Source organism: Lepidochelys olivacea, assembly GCF_965140295.1.
Source record: "Lepidochelys olivacea isolate rLepOli2 genome assembly, chromosome: 11".
In the NCBI taxonomy this organism is placed as follows: domain Eukaryota; kingdom Metazoa; phylum Chordata; order Testudines; family Cheloniidae; genus Lepidochelys; species Lepidochelys olivacea.
Window position 1 is genome coordinate 49,703,922 of NC_140421.1, and position 14,340 is coordinate 49,718,261.

Below are 14,340 nucleotides of genomic sequence, written 5' to 3' on the forward strand. Positions count from 1 at the left end.
GCAAAAAGAAGTAATAAACTGCTCAGTGTTTACTGCAGGGAGACAACTTTCTCAGGCACATCTATTCTCCAAGGGTGCATATCCACTAGGAAAAAAGGGTGTTCTTACCTCATGTTAGTTAACACAAGGCAATTAATGTGAGGAAAATTCCTAATGAATTCAAGGCAGTTTGAGTTTTCACATATGACAGCAGGTTGAGTAAAGACTATGGAGGAGCCTAGGATTTATCTCATCCTAAAACACAAACTGCCTTGTCTTCAGGATTTTACTGAATGTTACTTGTCACATGTTGGCTAGCATAAGCTAAGAACACACCATTTTTCCTAGTGACGTCAAGGCTGACACATGAACCAAGGCTAAATATGGAGACTGCCAGACAAATCCTCTTCTTCGTCAGGCAATAAATGTGACAAAAGGGTCACAGACAGAGCTGTATTCTAATATCTTTTCTTTGTTTACCTTGTTAAATTTGTGGTTTGTGCTTCTCTAAGACTATCGTATTTTGTATCATATGAATTATCCTATGGCAAAGGGGAAAAGTGTCTTTCAATCTTCCTTCAAAGCAGCAACAATTCTATCAACTTTGCCCTCTGGCCAGGGCCTCCAGTCTCTGCAATATCACTTCTGAGGTACTTTTGAGAAAATAAAGTTGTCTAGTGCAGTCTGTATCCATGAACATCACTAAGTGACACTGAAAATGCAGAAGAGGGTTAATCTCTTTGTCATGCAATTCCTCCCATGAGAAGTTAACATCCTCACTGTGCTAAGAGGTCAGCTTTCATTTGAAGCATTTCCTTCTAAAGCAGCATGAAGTCTCAAGTGAAACCATGAAATGCCCAAAAAACAACCAGTGCTTCAGCTAAAAATGTTGTGGCCACGTTGAAATTTAGTACAGAATTACTTTTCAAGGACAATGATGTCTTCTAGATTTGCAACCTCATAGTGAGTGGAAATGAATTTCACTCTGAGTAAAGCATTCAACTTTGTCTTACATGTTAATCTAGGATATTTTTCACCTTTGAAATATCTTTCCAGATCAGTTAATGCTCCTTAATAGATTTTGGAAATGCAATAATACTGCCCCAATAAACACAACACTTGCTGTAGGTCATTCCCCTAAGTACCTCATTCATCAAATGCTGAAAAACTATGGGCCCATTTTCCAGGGCAAAGAGCATCATAGTGAATTGGAACTGACTCCCTTGCATGATGAATGCTTTTTTTTTTTTTTTTTGTAGTGGTCTTCAGAGGCTGCTTCAACTTATCAAAAAAAAAGTGTCTAGGGAGAACTAAAATAGTATGTGCCCTGTGCAGCCCTTCAAATATTGTCCGCCATCTTGGCTGCAAAGAAACTAAGTTTGTTGACAATAGTACATTTTCAACCTTCTATTGGAAAAAAATCTAAAGATACCATCTATTTTTATTAAAACAAAAGGAAAAGTTGTTTACAAGGATACAGTCTTTTTGATTATTTTTGTAGCATTGCATCACCTCAATCTGAGCTCTATCCTCTGTCTTCCTTATCTTTCTTTTTCTTCATAAACAAACCACCACTTGCCTCTACAAGTGATTCATACAAAAATATGTACAAATACATCTAAAGATCCTAATATGCAGTAGCAGATCCAGAGTAGATACCTAGAGCAGAAGCTAGAGATTTGTTGAAATTGATATAACTAATTCCTATTCTCTATATCCAGATTTGTGCTACTTTATATGATAGCACTCCTGGCTTATAGGAAAGATCTATTTTAAAATACCTTGGATAGGATTTTCATAAGCATTCGGCACTGACCTAACTCTGCTGCCGATGGAGTCAATAATAGTTTTCCTGTTGACTTCAACTGGACCAAAATTAGGCCAATGTTAACTGCTTTTGAAGATTCTATGCTACATATGACAGGATAAAGTTTGGAAATAAATTATTCTTTAGTTCTGTGGCCCTCTCCATATTTTTCAATTCTCTTTTTTTTCTCCTTTAGAATTTGAGTTTTTAACTGCACTACAGTGCATTTCATGAGACAAGGTGAGTAAGGTGATATCTTTTATTGGACCAACTTCTGTTTGTGAGAGAGACAACGTTTTGAGCTACACAGAGCTCTTCTTCAGGTCTGGGAAAGGTACTCAGGGCAGGTCTACGCTACAAACTTATATCAGCACAGCCGCACCAATGCAGCTGCGCTGCTGTAACGCACCTGGTGAAGATGCTGTAAGCCAAAGGCTGTCCTGTTGTTTTAATAAGTCCACTTCTGCGAGAGGTAGTAGCTATGTTGGCGGGAGAAACCCTCCCACAGACATAGTGCTGTCTACATAGGGCGTTAAGGTCAGTATAACCACGTCACTCAGGGATGTGGATTTCTCACACCCCTGAGCGACGTACTTATACCGAAGAATGTATGTAGTATAGAACGAGCTTCCGAGTATCACAGGTAAATACAAAGGGGCTTTCAGATTGTTTAGAATAAGTAGTTAACACATATCCTGGGACCAATACAAAAGAGATATTTCTGCACAAACATTGAAAGCCCTAGTATATTTTTAGACCATCAAATATATAAAATGTACCCTAGAAATTATCCTGTTTGCGAGAGCTTCCCGATACAGTCCTCCTCACACCAGCATATTTTTCAGCATGGGCTACACCAATCTAAAGCAGATTACATTTGGCATATGTCATTGATAAATGTAAACCTGTTTTCACTGGGGATGTGCAATAAATCAGCTATCTTTTTTAATGACTTCTTAAAAACATGTTAGCTTGCAAATCTCACCATGATGGCACAGAAAGATCTATTATGACCAACCACCTTAAAGCTTCAGAGTATTGGATTGTCTGTGCTTACGTTTAAATGGATTAAGAGTACCTTAATGATATCACAGATGGTATAGAGAAGAGAAATTGGATACTCCTATATATCCTTTTATACTATGAGAACAAAGGGACATTCAAGGGTAAATAATGTGGAGGACAGGACCGTCATACAGTGCAATCTGGATCACTTGGCAAGCTAGGCCCATTAAAACAAAATGTGTTTTAATACAGCCAAATGCACAGATATACACCAAAGAACAAGGAACGTAGACCCACTATATCTACACGGTGGGCAGTTATACGCTGGAAAGTAGTGACTCTGAAAAGGATTTTGGGGTCATAGTGGACAAGCAACTGAACATGAGCTGCTAGTGGGAAGTCATGTCAAAAAAGGCTAATGCAATCCCTGAATTTTTAAACAGGGGAGTAGTGAATAGGGGTAGGAAGGTGATTTTACCTCTGGAATATTGCATCCAGTTCTGGTGACCATATTTTTTAAAGGATATTGAAAAACTGGAGAGGGCGCAAAAAAGAGCCATAAAAATAAGCAAATGCCTGAAGAAATGTTTTACAGTGAGAGACTTAAGTAGTTCAGTCTTTTAACTTATCAAAAAGAGGACTGAGAGGTGATTGATTATAGTGCATAACAACCTTCATGTGGAGACAATACTGGGCTCTAAGGGCTCTCTAATCTAGAAGAGAAAGACATAACAAGAACAAATGTCGAAAGCTGAAGCCAGACCAGTTAGAAATTAGGTACAATTTTTTTAACCATGGAACAAACTACTCAGGGAAGTGATAGACTTCCCATCTCTTGATGTCTTCAGCTCAAGAGTGGGTGCCTGTCTGAGAGATATGCTTTAGTCAACTATAAGTTATTGGGCTCAGTACAGGGGTAACTGGATGACATTTAATGACCTGTAATATACAGGACTGACTAGATAATTTAATGTTCCCTTCTAGCCTTAAACTCCATTAATCTATACATCTGGTAATTAACTAAATTGAAAGGCAACACACTTTAAACTTTGAATTACATATATTTATTATTATTAACAGAATTGACAATTAAGGTGTGGAACTCTTTGCCACAGCATACTAACGAGGCCAAGAACTGTCTCTGACCCTGGGCTCACAAGTCAGTCCCAACAGTAATCCTAGCCTGGAAGCAAAAGTGGATGTCAAACCTAACTGACTGAACAGTACCAAAAGTAAGCCTGGGCTCCATGAGATGGGTGCCGATGGGACAAAATTGCAGGCCTGGGCTACAGTAAAGGTCTGTGCAAGTTCATGAGGTCAAGGGTTGAAATGATTTTGAGTAACCAAACTAAGCAGAGGTTGCAGCCAAACTATGGACATTGGGCTAGGATTAGTCTTCAATACGGTTTGAGGACATGGGATAGGTCTGGGGATGGGACAAGTTAGAAGGTTGAGGCTAAGGTTAGATTTTTGCAGAAGTCTGTGGGATTACACTAAGGTTAGGAAGGGCATCAGCCTATTAAGCAGGGCTGGTTCAGATAATACTACAAACCTGGTTTACAAGCCTGCCCATTCACTAACCATAGCCTCAGTCCTAGGTTAGCAGGAAAAGGCTGAAATGATACCAGTTTATTGCTTTTGCTCCACTGCCATATGGTGTGTACTATATGTTGCTTTGTGCTCACTGAGTGCTCCGTTGTGATAATAACTTGAGCCTGCTGTGCAATCTGGACATCTCTTTTTTCATGTCTGTGGCGGAGGCTACCTTCCAAATTTCTCCTGTCCCTTTTTGTTCAGTGAGAAACCTCCAGTCAGTATCTCAGGGCTCAGTCTCCATCCCCCCTCCAGGCCACAATGCATGGGAATTTAGGGCAATGAAGTGGAGGAGATCACACACTGAATCAGCTCTTGTATTCTGGATGCCCAACCATAAAACTTTTGCTGGAGGCCCAGGATTTGCTTAAACCAGCTCGGACTTTGAGGTTGGTCTCTCTGACCATTGATAAACAAAGTTTTACTAAGAGTTAGGACAAGTACAAATGGAGGCAGGAAGTTTCACAACTTAGGGCCCAACTCAGTAGACTTGCTACTTCAAGCATGATGGTGGGATCTTTAAAAATTTATTGGTGAAAGTGTGTAAATTCAGGACAAGACTCAAGGGTATCAGAGGATTTTTGCCAATATCATATGGCATTGAAAAAGATAGTTGATATAAAGCTACGGTTTAATATAGAATATATTTTGTATCATGTACAGTACTAAACCTGTTATGTATTGCATTTCTTCTGTCCAATCTTATTGGGTGGCGAAGAAATATAAGGGAGAAGAACAACCCGGTCTAGAAAAATAAGGATAACTGGGTACTTCTTTGTCTAATCTCTGGGCATTCTGAAGTATTTCATATTAGGGTACCCATTCATCTCTTACAGGATACATTTTCAAATATACCTGCCAAGAGTTTCTCCTCCAAGTGGAAAATTGAGCTTCTTCATAAATGAATTTGCCAGACTTCCTAGTGATTTCAAGTTAATAGTTCCACAAAGGGCATATGAACCCTGAAAAACAAATTTGTTTGGATGCACTAATCTCAATAGAACCTCAAGTGACCCATTAAATTTTGATCATTTGACTCACTGAAATAATTTAGAACAGTTCATCCAGATAAATTTTATATCAAGCACAATTTATTTTGTACCCATGTGAAAAGTCCAGTCAGCAGAAATTCACATCAACTAGGATTTAACAGAAAGAGCAAAATATATTAATGAGGAGTAGCTATAAAACCTTTAGCAAATATAGTTCTTAATAGAAAAGAGTTCTATTTACTGATGGAAAAACAAACTTCTATAATTATGTTGTGCACATTTTTGCATTAAAATAAATTATTTTAAAACTAAGTATTCATACATTCATCTGCAAAATCCATTTTAACCTACCTGCACAAGCAGTGCTGCAGGCAGAGCTGCATGGTAAATGCATCTCAGAGTAACAAAGAGTGCTTGAGGGAGGGAAAGGGAAATATCTGAGAAAAGTGTCTTTTTCTCAAATTGTTCCATAGGTGTTTCTAGATTTTTATATAGGTCTCATTGTCACTAGCAAAACCTCCAAACAATAAAGATACAGGGCCAAATCATTAGGTTTTCCTGTTAAAACTGCTTAACAGAATACAATATCACCCTACCAAAGTTATTTCTGGAGGTGAGGTTGGTGGGGGTAAGATAGTGCAGCTCCACAGTTCTTTCCTCCCTCCGCCCCCAGTGGAGGGCTGTGGCTAAACATTTTAGCCCTTATTTTGTTGCCGTGACTAGATAGATACATGTAAGAAAGCTTTGATAGCTCATTGTCCAGACCTAGAAAAAGTATTTCACATACTGAGTCATGCAGAGACACATGAGGAATCTCCAAATGCCTCTTGTACACATTTTCAAAGGTAACAATTTCCAAGCTCTCATTGAAATTCAGATTTCAGGCCTGGCAGAAAAATTAGCTTTCCAGTGAGTCTTCATATCAGTCCTTTGAGGTCTAACTAGTCCACACATTTTAGCATGTTTAGCAATTAAATGGCTAGAGATTAATTGGGGAGAGAACATACACTCTCCGAGACCAAGGAATATCTCCTGCTGGAAGAAAATTGGATGCTCAATAATATATTTCCTATACTCTGCCAGTTGGAATCAGTAAAGTACAGTGCATTCCAATTTGCCATTTTTGGCTGAGTGATCATACCCAGGCACATGTAGGACATGGCTGGTTGTCAGTTATGTGTATATGTGCAGTAGGGCTTCAGTATTCCCTCTTCTGATGTTGTCATCTAAATGCAGAATGTGAACTGTCCAAAGATGTCCTGGCATAGCAAACATCAGTCACTTTCACATCAGAATACTTGGTGCAACATTCCTTTACACTCTATGCAAGAGCAGCGGACCTTAGCTCTCCCATGATCATCAGAGAATATGTGGGCAATCCCATGTAACAGTTTGTACCAAACCCAAAACCTTTAGTCATGAATTTTTATTTACATGACTTCAAAGATTATTCCTCTTTGTCAAGAGTGTAGGGCTTTTCTGAGGCATTAATGAACAGAAAACCTAGAAATGAAATCAGACCTTTTGCCCTTGAGATAAATTCTTCTTATGTTAACAGATAGAGACAGGATAATCTATGGGAAATACCTATAAATAAGAGCTACAGAAGGCTGTGGAACTAAGCAACTAGGCAACATGACAACAGATGAAATGCACTTCAGATAAGTGCAACATCATTTAAATTAAAAATGAACAATTTACTCAAAATATATTCATAGGTTCTCAATTAACTGTAATCATCCAGAAAAGAGACCTAAACATCACCACGGACAGTTCAATGAAGATAGTTATACAATGTGTCAGGGTGATGGGTGGGTATATACATGTATCTGTGTGTGTATATACACACACACACAGAGAGTCCTTCTATACATTGATGATTTGCACTTACCTTGAATGCTGTTTTTGGTCCAGGTCACTTCATCTCAAAAAGGACACAAAGGAAATAAGAAGCAGTCAGAAAAGAGTGACAAAAATCGTAAGAGGCTTGGAAATGCTTTCGTAAGAGAAGAAATTGAAAAGTTTAAAATGGTTTGGTTTAGTTTAGAGAGGAGGCACATTGACAGTGATATACAAAATAATAAAATAATGAATGGTATATGGACAGTGTAAACTGGGCATTCCTCTACCCCTTCTCATAATACAAAAACTAGGAGACAACCAGTCAAATCAAAAAGCAAAATTTTTTTTAATATCCTTCCCAAATTAAGACCTATGCCACAATTAATCTGTGGAATTTAACACAACAAATTGATTTCAACAAAGAGACAAAAAGTGTTTAATGGGATTTAAAAAAAATTATGACACACATAAAAAAGGGAAGAAGGAGAATCTGGGAAACTACAGACCAGTCAGCCTTACCTTAGTCCCTGGAAAAATCATGCAGGAATCCATTTTTGAAGCACTTGGAGGAGAGGGAGGTAATCAGGAACAGTCAACATGGAATCACCAAGGGCAAAGTCATGCCTGACCAACCTGATTGCTTTCTATGATGAGATAACTAGCTCTGTGGATATGGGGGAAGTGGCGGATGTGATATATCTTGACTTTAGCAAAGCTTTTGATATGTATTCTTGCAAGCAAGTTAAAAAAGTATGGATTGGATGAATGGACTATAAGGTGGATAGAAAGCTGGCTAGATCGTCAGGCTCAACGGGCAGTGATCAACAGCTCGATGTCTAGTTGGCAGCCGGTATCAAGCAGATACCGGGGGTCAGTCCTGGGGCCAGTTTTGTTCAACATCTTTATTAATGATCTGGATGATGGGATAGATTGCACTCTCAGCAAGTTTGTGGATGACACTAAGCTGCGGGGAGAGGTAGATGAACTGGAGGGTAGGTATAGGGTCCAGAGTGACCTAGACAAATTGGAGGAATTGGCCAAAAGAAATCTGATGAGGTTCAACAAGGACAAGTGCAGAATCCTGCACTTAGGACAGAAGAATACCATACATTGCTACAAGCTGGGGACCGACTGGCTAAGCAGCAGTTCTGCAGAAAAGTACCTGGGGATTACAGTGGACAAGAAGCTGGATATGCATCAGCAGCGTGTCCTTGTTGCCAAGAAGTCTAATGGCATATGGGGCTGCATTAGTAGGAGGGAAGTTATTATTCCCATCTATGCAGCACTGGTGAGGCCACATCTGGAGTATTGCATCCAGTTTTGGGCCCTCCACTACAGAAAGGATGTGGACAAATTGGAGAGAGTCCAGCGGAGGGCAACAAAAATGATTAGGGGTTTGGGGCACATGACTAGTGAGGAGATGCTGAGGGAACTAGGCTTATTTAGTCTGTAGAAGAGAAGAGTGAGGGGGGATTTGAATGGGTTACTTAGGGAGGTGGTGGAATCTCCTTCCTTAGAGGTTTTTAAGGCCCAGCTTGACAAAGCCCTAGCTGGGATGATTTAGTTGGTGTTGGTCCTGCTTTGAGCAGAGGGGTGGACTGGATGACCTCCTGAGGTCTCTTCCAACCCTAATCTTCTATGCTTCTATGATATGCATAACACTGTTAAAACATCTATAGATAGATTAGATTAGATACAGAATTCTAAGGGATATAAACTATCAATACATAGGCTGGCTACTAACTGCTTGTGTTTAGGAAGACACTTCCCCCATGGGAAAATAATTAAATTTTTTCCATTATGAAATTTTATACTTTTATCTGAAGAATCGAGATCTGAGGCTAGATTGGTCACCAGTCTGATCTAGTATGGCAATTCCCATGTTCCCACAGGAAACAATCATAGATTTAACAGAGCTTGAGTTTCTAACTCGTTTTATCTAGGTACATTCAAATATGCACTGTCTTAACATAAGAGAGCAGTGTTTCATATAATCAGTTTTGTGTCTAGACAGTTATGTAGATTAAAGATCATCTGCTAGCATTAATCTCTGAACCACTAAACAGCAAGCTACTGTGTGGGCCTTGACATGATAAAACATAATGGCATAAGTAAAGTGAAGTTTCAGAAGCAAAGTGAGAGCATAATGGCAGCAGTTAAAATTATTAGAATGGCATAAGTGAAATTCTAGTTACTTACAGACATTCAGACACCACAAAAGCACCACAAATTAAGGAAAATCTGCAGTTTTTGACACACAAAGGGTATAAATAATGCAAACTGGACAGAACAATTTAAATAACTCATGCATACTGACAGGTTTTGAAGTAGTTTTAATCACTATGGTGAAACAGCTAGACATTATCGTGAATATCTCAACAAAGATGTCTGCTCATTGAGCATTGGGGTCAAAAAGTGAATGAGAAAATGCTATGCTCTAATATGAAAAGATCGGAGAATATTCTAATGCAATAAAGACATAGTATACAAAATGGTATGTTCTGATTAGAAGTGGGAGAATAGCAAGGAAAAACATTCATGAACATTCTAATGAATTCTAAATCACATCTGGATTCCACCACCTTCTCACCCTTTTTTGTTCATTTTCCATGCACATTCGTATGAGGGCAACTTTGTTCAGATAAAATGTATGCAGAAGATGAAAATATGGATTCAATGTAAGAGTTATTAAAGAAAGATTACATTTTAAGTTTGAATTCAATTCATTTCAGCTTGAGGCAGAAATAATCCAGTCACCTCAATCAGGAACAGAAAAAAATCACAGCAAATTCCAAATATTAAAAAGTGAATAATATTTTCCATAAACAATACATAGGCTGGAATTGGCTTACATGTTAATTCATTTTTTAAAAATGTTCAGCATATTCACATATATTCTTATTGGTTCATAAACAACATGCATCAAGTAAAGGGTTACATTTGAATGAAATGTTTGTAATATATCATATTACTTACTCTATTTGGAAGAGTAATACATTCCAGTTCATTATAAACAAAACATCACTTACTTTATTAAGGTTACTGCTGAGAGACAATGATTCAGCCTTTACAGTCGGATTATTCCTGCCTTTGAAGCAGTTGATGTTATCTATTTTTAGAGCCAGAATATTGTCTTCAATTGATAACAGAAGCTGGAGTCTCACTCCCCCTTTCCTTCACCCTGAATCCCTATCCCCATCATCCTGTGCAAGATCTGGTCCTCAATCTCTCACAGTACCTGAGGGAGACCTTCTGTAGCCAAGAGACACTTTTCCACCTCAAGAATCATGGGAAGCCGTTTTCAAACTGACCACTTAGCCCACCACTAGAGGGCACCTGCTCCTACCTAATCAACCACCTCAGTCACAATCTGCAGGACAACCCACTTGACACGGCTGCTGTTACTGTGAGGAACAGTCTGCAGAATGGCCAAGGAACACTTTTAGAAGCCTCAAGTAAGATAGTAGAAGGAGAAAGCAATATGGTCAAGAGGTACTGATGTGATGTGTGGAAGGATTAAGAGATGAGAGATGGAAGGAAAGAACACATAAGCAATATTCTAAGTGATAAGCAGAACTGAGAATATGGTGGATTGTGGTAGATGAGGGTTAGAGGAGAGAGGGTAATAGTGGAGAATATTTTACCCAGGGAATGTTACATACCTCACGGAAGCAGTACTTTTTTGATGGAACCCTATTTTATATTTTGCTAGCACATCACTGGATCTAGCTGGTATTATTTGTCCCTTCCTTTTATGAACTGTAAATTCATAAACAAATTTAAAAAGGAATTAAAAACAAAAACCATGAAAACGAAGCCTGAATCAGTAAAAAAGACCAAAACAAATTACAACTACATACAATCTTATATACAAGAGAAATCTGCATACAAATGCATAAGGGATGAAATCAAAGTCTTTCTGCATAGTATGGGCTTTTGCACTGTGAAAAACACACACATGTTACACAGAATATTCCACAAATCCCTTTTCAGGCTAACAAGTAAATCATAGAATCATAGGACTGGAAGGGACCTCAAGAAATCATCTAGTCTAGTCCCCTGCACTCATGGCAGGACTAAGTATTATCTAGACCATCCCTGACAGGTGTTTGTCTAACCTGCTCTTAAAAAATCTCCAATGATGGAGATTCCGCAACCTCCCTAGGTATTTTATTCCAGTGCTTAACTATCCTGACAGTTAGGAAGTTTTTCCTAATGTTTACCTTAAACTTCGCTTGCTGCAATTTAAGCCCACTGCTTCTTGTCCTATCCTCAGTGGTTAAGAACAATTTTTCTCCCTCCTCCTTGTAACGACTTTTATGTACTTGAAAACTGTTATCATACACCCTCTCAGTCTTCTCCTTTCCAAACTAAACAAACCCAATTTTTTCAATCTTCCCTCAGAGGTCATAGACCTTTAATCATTTTTGTTGCTCTTCTCTGACTTTCTCCAGTTTGTCCACATCTTCCCTGAAATGTGCCGCCCAGAACTGGACACAATACTTCAGTTGAGGCCTAGTCAGTGAGGACAGAACAGAACAGAACAGAATTACTTCTTGTGTCTTGCATACAACACTTCTGCTAATACATCCCAGAATGATGTTCAGTTTTTTTGAAAGAGAGCGTTACACTGTTGACTCATACTTAGCTTGTAGTCCACTATGACCCCCAGATCCCTTTCTGCAGTTCTCCTTCCTAGGTAGTCATTTCCCATTTTGTATGCGTGCAACTGTTTCTTCCTAATTGGAGTATTTTGCATTTGTCCTTATTGGATTTCATCCTATTTACTTCAGACCATTTCTCCAGTTTGTCCAGATTTGAATTACAATATTATATATGTGAATAATATTCAACACTATTGTCAAAGGCCCAAATTTAGTCCTTAAAGTGTGTGCCACTCCCAAAGATTTCAGTGGGCTCTGTGCATGCCAAAGGCAGAATTTGGACCACAATTGCTTACTCTAAATGAGAAAATAATTTTCACATATTACTTTCACTTCATATATTTGGCCAAATTCTGCTCAGTTATAATCACACTTGCGTCACTAGGGTGCATCGCTAAATATGGCCCATAACGTACAAAATCAAGCAAAAAGTTCAGATATTTTTTATAATAAATTCTTGAAATAAACATTGAGACATAATGTTGGATATTCCAATACTATGACTGTTTTCTTTTCTATGGAGACACTGTTCTACAGACTATCATGTTTCCAGGAGAACCACAATCAAAAATACCATCTAAATTCGTTTGGAAGGAAAAAACAACAATGTGTTTTCATTAAAAAAAAAATAATTGGGGATTTCAGCAAGTGATCTTCTTATAGGTTTTACCAGATGAAAGCAGACTATGATGGAACCAGAAGGATTTATCCATTATGTGCTGAATTGCTTATTGCATGATAAATAGCGAGTTTATTTTTAATCTTCATAACTCCAGGAAGTTATTACCCGATATACAGCAGCGGAAAGTTGCTGAAGCCACTACTTAGCTGTGCAACAGTAATTTAGTGACAGGTTTCAAAGTAGCAGCTGTGTTAGTCTGTATTTGCAAAAAGAAAAGGAGTACTTGTGGCACCTTAGAGACTAACCAATTTATTTGAGCATAAGCTTTCGTGAGCTACAGCTTACTTCATCAGATGCATATGCAGCTTGAATTTTACAGACTCCCAGAGTAAAATCACAGCCTTATTAAAATCTTCAGTGTTTTGCCATTGACTTCAGTGGAGCCAGGATTTTATCCTGGAAGCACAATTCTACTTTGTCAGACTCTGCCTGTCTTCTCTTCAACTATGCTCTGGATTCTGTTTCCAAAATTTTCCTCTCTGCTAAGTTAAAGTTGTCTGAAAAGTTCTCTCTCTCTGATATATATTTTCTGTTAGGGAACAGGCCTCAAAGAGATGCTATGAGAATTACACAAAATAGGACCCAAAGGGAAATATAATTAAATAATATTTGTTATTTACCAGACAAAGCATACAGCATAGAGAAAATGAGGCAAATATGAATATACAGAAACCACATTACTAAATCTAGTATGTTCAATCTATGAGACAGTTTTGTAGAGAAAGAGTGAGAAAAATATATTGTAAATATAAAAAAATGAATAGTCGTTCTAAGTGGTCTTCATTTAACCTTTGTTCAGGAGCTTCTGCTTTTAATATAAAATATGATGTGAATGGCTGCCAGAGAATGACTTTATGGGAATAAAAATGGCCGACTCCCTGTGCCCCTTTGTTCTCAGTTCAATGTCACAGGCCTCTTCTTCTCAGAGGACTAAGATGAGACTGTGAACCCCTGACTTATCCTCTTGATGGGTTACTTTAAAATTCATTATACGATGTGCATACACAAGTTAATGAGATCTCATAATTGCCTTTCAACAGTATATGCTCAAGAAGATTACATTAATTAGTAATCAAGTTTATAGCTCCATACATCTACACAATGTTTTAACAGGGTATGACATTTCCTGCCTTGAAAGAATTTCAAGTCAATCTAGGATCATTGACTGACCTTTCTGAAGTCCAATTTCAGGGGAGTAGTCATGTGAGTGAGTCTTTGTCCTGGCGTGCAGTTTACATGTTCACTGCCCCACAATAGATTCACACTGGAGAATCAAAGGCATTTTTCTCATCACATCAATAGTGTCATTACGGGCACCCCATTATTGGCCACTTTGAGCCTAACAGACCTGTACAAAATCATCTGCATTCATTCCATCAACAAAAATAAACACAAATTTCAGAAATTTACAATATATATCTGAAGGGACCATAAGCCCCTGAGTATTTCAAAATGACAAAGACTTCCTCCCTGCCCCACTACCCTTTTCAGATATTGTGGGGTAGGGGAGGGGGAATTACTCAGAGGCACAGGCCTTTGTTCCAAGTTTCCTCCTGGAGTGGCTTTTTATAGCTGAGTTACAAACCCATGAGAAACAGAAATCACGAAGGAAGTGCTGATACATCTTTTAAGTATAGGGGCATGCTAGGTGCTTCCGTAATACAATTCCACTACTTCCTGTACATTTTAAATGTACTTCTTTTGGGGAAGGATCATCAGTTCTTATATAGACTAAGAAAACACAAGGATATTCTTTTTTTAATCTAATGCCAAACA